The 6,342-nt window shown below is 40.9% G+C and overlaps 1 pseudogene; it reads right to left on the reverse strand.

Moving 5' to 3' along the window:
• Positions 1–685: 685 nt before the first annotated feature.
• LOC117017783 (dnaJ homolog subfamily B member 6-like) lies at positions 686–1,396 on the reverse strand (annotated as a pseudogene).
• Between the last annotated feature and the right edge of the window lie 4,946 nt (positions 1,397–6,342).

Raw genomic sequence — 6,342 nt, forward strand, 5'->3', positions numbered from 1 at the left:
GTCATGGCCACCTTGGTTTACGATTAATAACAAAGCAAAGTGCATACAGAGATTTACAACAATTTTAAAGACAAAAAATGGTCCTATCATGTGGTCTCAACAATAAATCAAACATCTATGACAACAGGGCTCCAACGAGCTGGGTATAAATACTTTAGATTAGGTGTGTGTGGGGACAGAGCCAGGAGTGCAGTTTCCAGGCTCTCGGCCTCACGTGGAAAGGTGCTGGCTCAGGTAGTAAATGGCCATCAACTGTGATTGGATGGCCATCAGCTGTGGCGATTTGGCCGTCAGCTATAACCAGTGAGCCATTGGCCACTAATATAACTGCCGTGGTTACAATAGCAGAAAATGGGGGACCAGCAAGAAGATGGTGGCTGGCAAGCGCGGATTGCAGTTAGGACAGAGGATTGCGGACAGTGTGGCTCCTGCTTTGTGCATCTCCAACCCAGCTGCCAGCAAGATATAGTGGTATGACTCCCCTATCTATGGCTCTGTGAGTGTTCGTTTTTGGCCTCACCCTATCCTGCGTTCTTATGTGGGGAGCGGGACAGGAGACGCCTAATGACACCCTGCATATGTATGTTATACGGAAAGTGGGGTTCGTCTGAAATCTTCAAAAACTGCTCCTGTTAGTCCTCACAGGGCTTTAGAGCTAACACCTCTGTTACGCACGTGCATTGAGTTACTTGTTATCCAAGTGAAGCAGCTGCTCCTTACCATTTATCGTTAAGGACTTGAACTGGCTGTCTTCTTCATCTTCCACTTTTTCTTGACTGTTCTTGATAATTCTCTTTGTTGTGATTTTTCTGCTGTTAACCATCTTCGTAGACATTGATATGGATTTGAAGTTGCCCATCCCACTCCCACCAAACCCTGCGGAAGAGAATGAAGTGAGACCCCCATGCCCCAGTGACCCGAAGGAAGTGAACCCTGTATCAAAAGAAGAAAACCCTCCTCCAATTGCCAGGAACCCACTGAAGGTGGAGAAGAAGACCCTGTGCCTCGGCTCCTGCTCGCATGGGGTCCCGAAGAAATCTTCTAATGGGTCTTCAAAGAAGTCGAAAGAAAACAGCTCCCTTCCACCAAAAAATTCCCTGAAGACGTCATCTGGGTTCTGGAATGTGAAGCCGAATTCAAACGGACCATCAAAATGACTTCCACCTCCACCTCCACCCTTTAATCCTTCTTTGCCTCATTTGTCATAGATTTCCTGTTTTTTAGTATCTGACAGCACCTCATATGCCTCGGTGATTTGTTTGAATTTTCTCTCTGCTTCTTCTTTATTCTCAGGATTTTTATCTGGATGCTACTTCAGTGCTAGTTTCCAGTATGCCTTTTTGATATCCTCGGCTGAGGCATGTCTGTGCACGCCCAGGACTTCATAGTAATCCATCACGTTTTAACTGCTGTTGGAATGGGTCCAAGGACACGGGAACTGCTGCTGGAAGGTGCAGTGGGGCGGTGGCCCAGTCTCCTTGGCTTCTGCGCAGCAGCCCTGGTGAGGGCGGCTGCTACTGGCATTTTCCTCTGGACATTGTTAATTCTCCCTTCTCTTTGTCTCCCTTGGAGTCTCTGACAACACACTCTCCTGGATTTTTTCTTTTGTATAACAGCATTTAGCTGCTGTTCCTTAAATAATACCATGTTTCCCAGAAAATAAGACCTCACCGTAAAAATAAGCCCCAGCATGATTTTTCAGGATGACATCCCCTGAACATAAGCCCTAATGCGTCTTTTGGAGCAAAAATTAATATAAGACCCGGTCTTATTTTCGTGGAAATACTGTAGTGTTGCTCCGGTTCTTTTCTAAATTCCATTCCATACTCTTTTGGGGAGTGATTTCAACACAATTCCTATCAAAATCCCATCAAGGTAGACAACTGGATACCCACATGCAAAATAATGAATTTAGACCCCTATGTCACACCATCTACAAAAATTAACACAAAATTAATCAAAGACCTAACTGTAATTGTTGAAATTATAAAACTGTTAAAAGAAAACATGTGTCAACCTTTGTGACCTTGGATTTTGGTCAATGGTTTCTTAGATATTGTCACACGGGGTGTCAGGTGGGGTCTCTAGTCCTGCTCCCCGCATAAGAACGCAGGACATGGTAAGGCCAAAAAGGAAAAACCACGGAGCCATAGATAGGGGAGTCATACCACTATATTCTTGCTGGCGGCTGGGTTGGAGACACAGGAAGCAGGAATCACACTATCTTCAACCTGCTGTCCACTTCTCTCTGCCAACCAACCTCACTTGCTAACTGTAATCCACTCTTGCTAGCTCAGCCACATCTTCTTGATAGCCCCCATTTTCTGCTAGCGTAGCCATGGCAGTTATATTAGTGACCAATGGCTCACTGGTTACAGCTGACAGCCAACTAGTCACAGCTGATGACCATCTGCTATCTGAGCCAGCACCTTTCCATGTGAGGCCAAGAGCCTGGAAACTGCACTCCTGGCTCTGTCCCCACAGATATAACACCAAAGACAAAAGCAACAAGAGAAAATATAGATAAATGGGACATCACTAAAATTAAAAGCTTTTGCATGTCAAAAGATATCAAGAAAGTGAAAGACAACCAAAAGAATGGGAGTCGTTTTGCAAATCAGACATATGATATGATAGGAAATTAGTATCAAGAATATATAAACAACTCTTTAACTCAACAATGAAAAAGAAAAAAACCCAATTTAAATATGGAGAAATGTTTGAATAGATATTTCCTCAAAGAAGATATACAAATTGGCCAAGAAGCGCATGGAAAGATAGTCAACACCATTAGCCATCAGAAAAATGAAACTCCACACCACAAAATACCATTTCATACCAATTAAGATGTTGAAAAATTGGAACCCTTATACACTGCTGCTGTGAATGTAAAGTGTGCAGCCTCATTGGAAGAGAATCTGGCAGTTCCTCAAAAAGTTAAACATAGACTCAGTTAAAAATATGACTTAGGAATTTCATTATTACTTATATACCTGAGAGAAATGAAATTATGTCTACACAAAAACTTGTACACAAATGTTCATTGCAGCATTATTCATAATAACCAAAAAGTGTCAACAAAATGCAGATGTCCATCAACTGATGAAGAGATAAATAAAATGTGGCATATCCAAACAAGGGAATTTTTTGCAGCCATAAAAAGGAATGGAGTACTGATATATGCTAAAACACAGATGAACTTTGAAGACATTGTGCTACGTGAAAGAAGCCAGTCACAAAAGACTAGAAATTATATAATTCTATTTATATGAAATGTCCAGAACAGGCAAATCCATAAAGACAGAAAGTAGACTGGTGGTTGCCTAGGATTGGTGGGAAGGAGTTTGGGAATAGGTTTGAGTGTACCTGCAAGTTCAGTGGGGCTTGGTCTAAGGGAATCACTAGTTTGGGGTGAACAGTGTTACCCAGGTTGATGGAGACAGATATGGTGGTTGCTTGTGACTGCACACTGGGTCGGGGGAGGGCTCAAAAAGCAACAATGTCTTCTGCCAGCAAGTCTGTCTTGCTGCCGCTCCAGCCCTTGCTCTGAAGCCAGACAATTCAGTTCCTCCCTCTATGTCCCTGGTGCCTTTCAAACGCCTGCCCCAGTGCTGGAGCTCAGAGCGAATGAGTCTATCAGCAAGTAAGTCCATGTAGGGGCCCTTTAAGAGGAGCACCTGGGACTGCAGCAGCCCTCTGTCTTACTCAGCCACAGTGTCTGCTGGCTTGCCCAGCCAGACATTGCCCATGGGGACTTTTCTTACCGACACTGGAATCCTGGGGTGGGGAGCTAGGTGTGGGGCTGGGACCCCTGTCCCCTCAGAGGCGTCCTCCACAACTAAAATATTCCTCCCAATTTTTAACTGCCACATGCAGTTGTGGGACCAGCCTGTTCCACGTCTCCACCCCTCCCACTAGTCTCTAGGTGGCTTTTTCTGTATATCCTTAGTTGTAGGACTTCTGTTGCACTAGACTTCCAGTAATTCTCAGTGATGATTGTTCGTACTTTAGTTGTAATTTTGATGTGATCATGAGAAGAGGCAAGCACAGCATTTACCTATTCCCCTATCTTTACTGGAAAATTTCCCCATCATTGTTTGAGCACTTCCTTACTTGCTGGTACCCTATGATGTCCTAGTTCACTCTGTACTTTCCCTGCCCCACTCATGTAATCAGCTATCTTTTTAAGTGGACCTAGTTTCTTTTTATTGGAGAATAATATTTAGAAACAGTGGCCACTAAATGCTCACTACTACCAGGGTGTCATATTTGGTTTACTCAGTGGGCAGAGGTAGGAAATATATGCATATGTGACATACATACACATCTCTACTTATTTTCATATCTGTCTGTCTGATTATCTATCTATTGAAAACTTTGACTGTATACTGATACCGCCGATTTCATTCCAACCCTTAAGGTTCGTTCTATCCTTTCCCTTTCTTATTTGCAATTCCTTTCTCTGATAGTAAAAAACCTGTGCTTATTATTAACAATATATTTACTTATTTGCTCAACTCTAGATTACACGTAAAGCAGTTTTTCAGGATTGCTAACCTTTAACCTATCTGAAAAACAAATTTACTAATTAGAGTACAATACTATGAGTACAATACTCTTTAGCCTTCAAGTATATAGTTTAAATTACTGTCCAAAGTTTCTTAGGTCAATTCCTTTTTTCCTCACACCCTTTGTTGTGGCTATGTTATTAATTTGTAATCAATTCAATACATCTTTTTGAAAGAGAATAATATTTGTAAAAATATTTTGAAAAACAGCATGCATATGGAACAATCTCTTTCTCTCTCACATAACCCAGAGGCCCTGGAGAAATATTCCCAGGCTAGGCACTACAGAGGCTGTAGGAATATTCAAAACCTGATCTCTCCCATCCTACTCCTTTCCCCAATACCTTTTATTTTGTTTGCCCTTTTACCACCTGTTTCTACAGTGCTCTGGGAAGAAATTCTCACAAATACTTTAAAAGTCCTGAATTTCAATCTAGCCCACCTGCACGCAACTCCCCACTGCTTTGGCCCCAAATAAAACATTTTGGTACATGTAATACCACTTTTGTAATACCATGGGAAATTTTCTATACCAAATATCAGTCCTACCTAGATCAACCATCTTATCAACCCTTTTATCTTTCACTTGGGCTGAAAAAAGGCCACCAGGTGGCGACTCAGAGTCTACAGCAGTCTTATTTTACCATTTTTTTTTTCAAATTTTAAGGTCAGCTTATCCAGTGGTTAGGTTGGCTTTCGGAAGCAATTGCATTCCTGAGAACTGGAGAGACATTCTAGTTGCATTTTTTAATTAGTTAAGAAATTTTGCCATTTATGTCTTCAGCTCAACTCTCAGTAATGTAACAAAGGAAGCACAATTTAGCCTCTGTCCTTGTCTTTGACTGGAAACCTTGGACTCCTTTCCTTTTCCTTTCAATAAAACTTGCTCCAAGAAGAAAACAAAGACACAAGTTTGTTGATAATGACAATGGATTTACCTGCCAGGGTGCCTTCACAATAAGTATGACTGAACTCCTTGGTCCATCAGCCTCTCTGTAAAGAAAGCTTAGACAGAACATTCAGAGGCTGGAATTCATGTAGAAACTCTACCTCCTCCTTAAGTGGTCACTGAGCTGTCCTGGACTTTGGTTTTCTTATGTGTAATAAGAAAGGATTATTGAACTTCATAGACTCAACCACAAATCCCTCAGGAGCCAGGGAATAAGGTAAGTCTATGAAAAGGCTAAAGAATGATTTAAGACAACAGGAAGTGGTGTTGATTAAACTAGAACTGGAAAGTGCATGCCCTACTAAAATGCATTAAAATTTAAACTTTTAAAAAACATTGAGTAGGCCAAACAAAATACTTCTGGGTGTTGAATATGTCCAGGAAGCCACCAGTTTGAAGTTTTGGATTAGAGAATCTTTATAACTAAAGTTTCTTCTAAGTCTGAAGTTCTGTGAATACTGTGTAATTTTTCTCATGTTATTGTAGCTGCTTGGAATATTAGCTGTCACCATCATTCTCCATCACCTTTGCCTGTCTAAATCCTAATCCTTTCTTACAAAACCCATTCAAATGCCACCTACTCAAGGAAGTTTCACTTGGTCTTTCTCTCTCTAAATTCAAAAACATTTTCTCTCTCCTCTGAAGTATTCTAGCACTCTAATGTACCTTCTTCACGGACTTTATTGCTTTTTCTATTGTGGTATGGTTATTTACATCATATATATATACACATAACATATAATATGTATATGTATATGTATATATATATATATATATATATATATATATATATATATATATATATATATATCCTTGTGGACAGAT

This window comes from Rhinolophus ferrumequinum, chromosome 25 (genome assembly GCF_004115265.2).
Source record: "Rhinolophus ferrumequinum isolate MPI-CBG mRhiFer1 chromosome 25, mRhiFer1_v1.p, whole genome shotgun sequence".
Classification (NCBI taxonomy): domain Eukaryota; kingdom Metazoa; phylum Chordata; class Mammalia; order Chiroptera; family Rhinolophidae; genus Rhinolophus; species Rhinolophus ferrumequinum.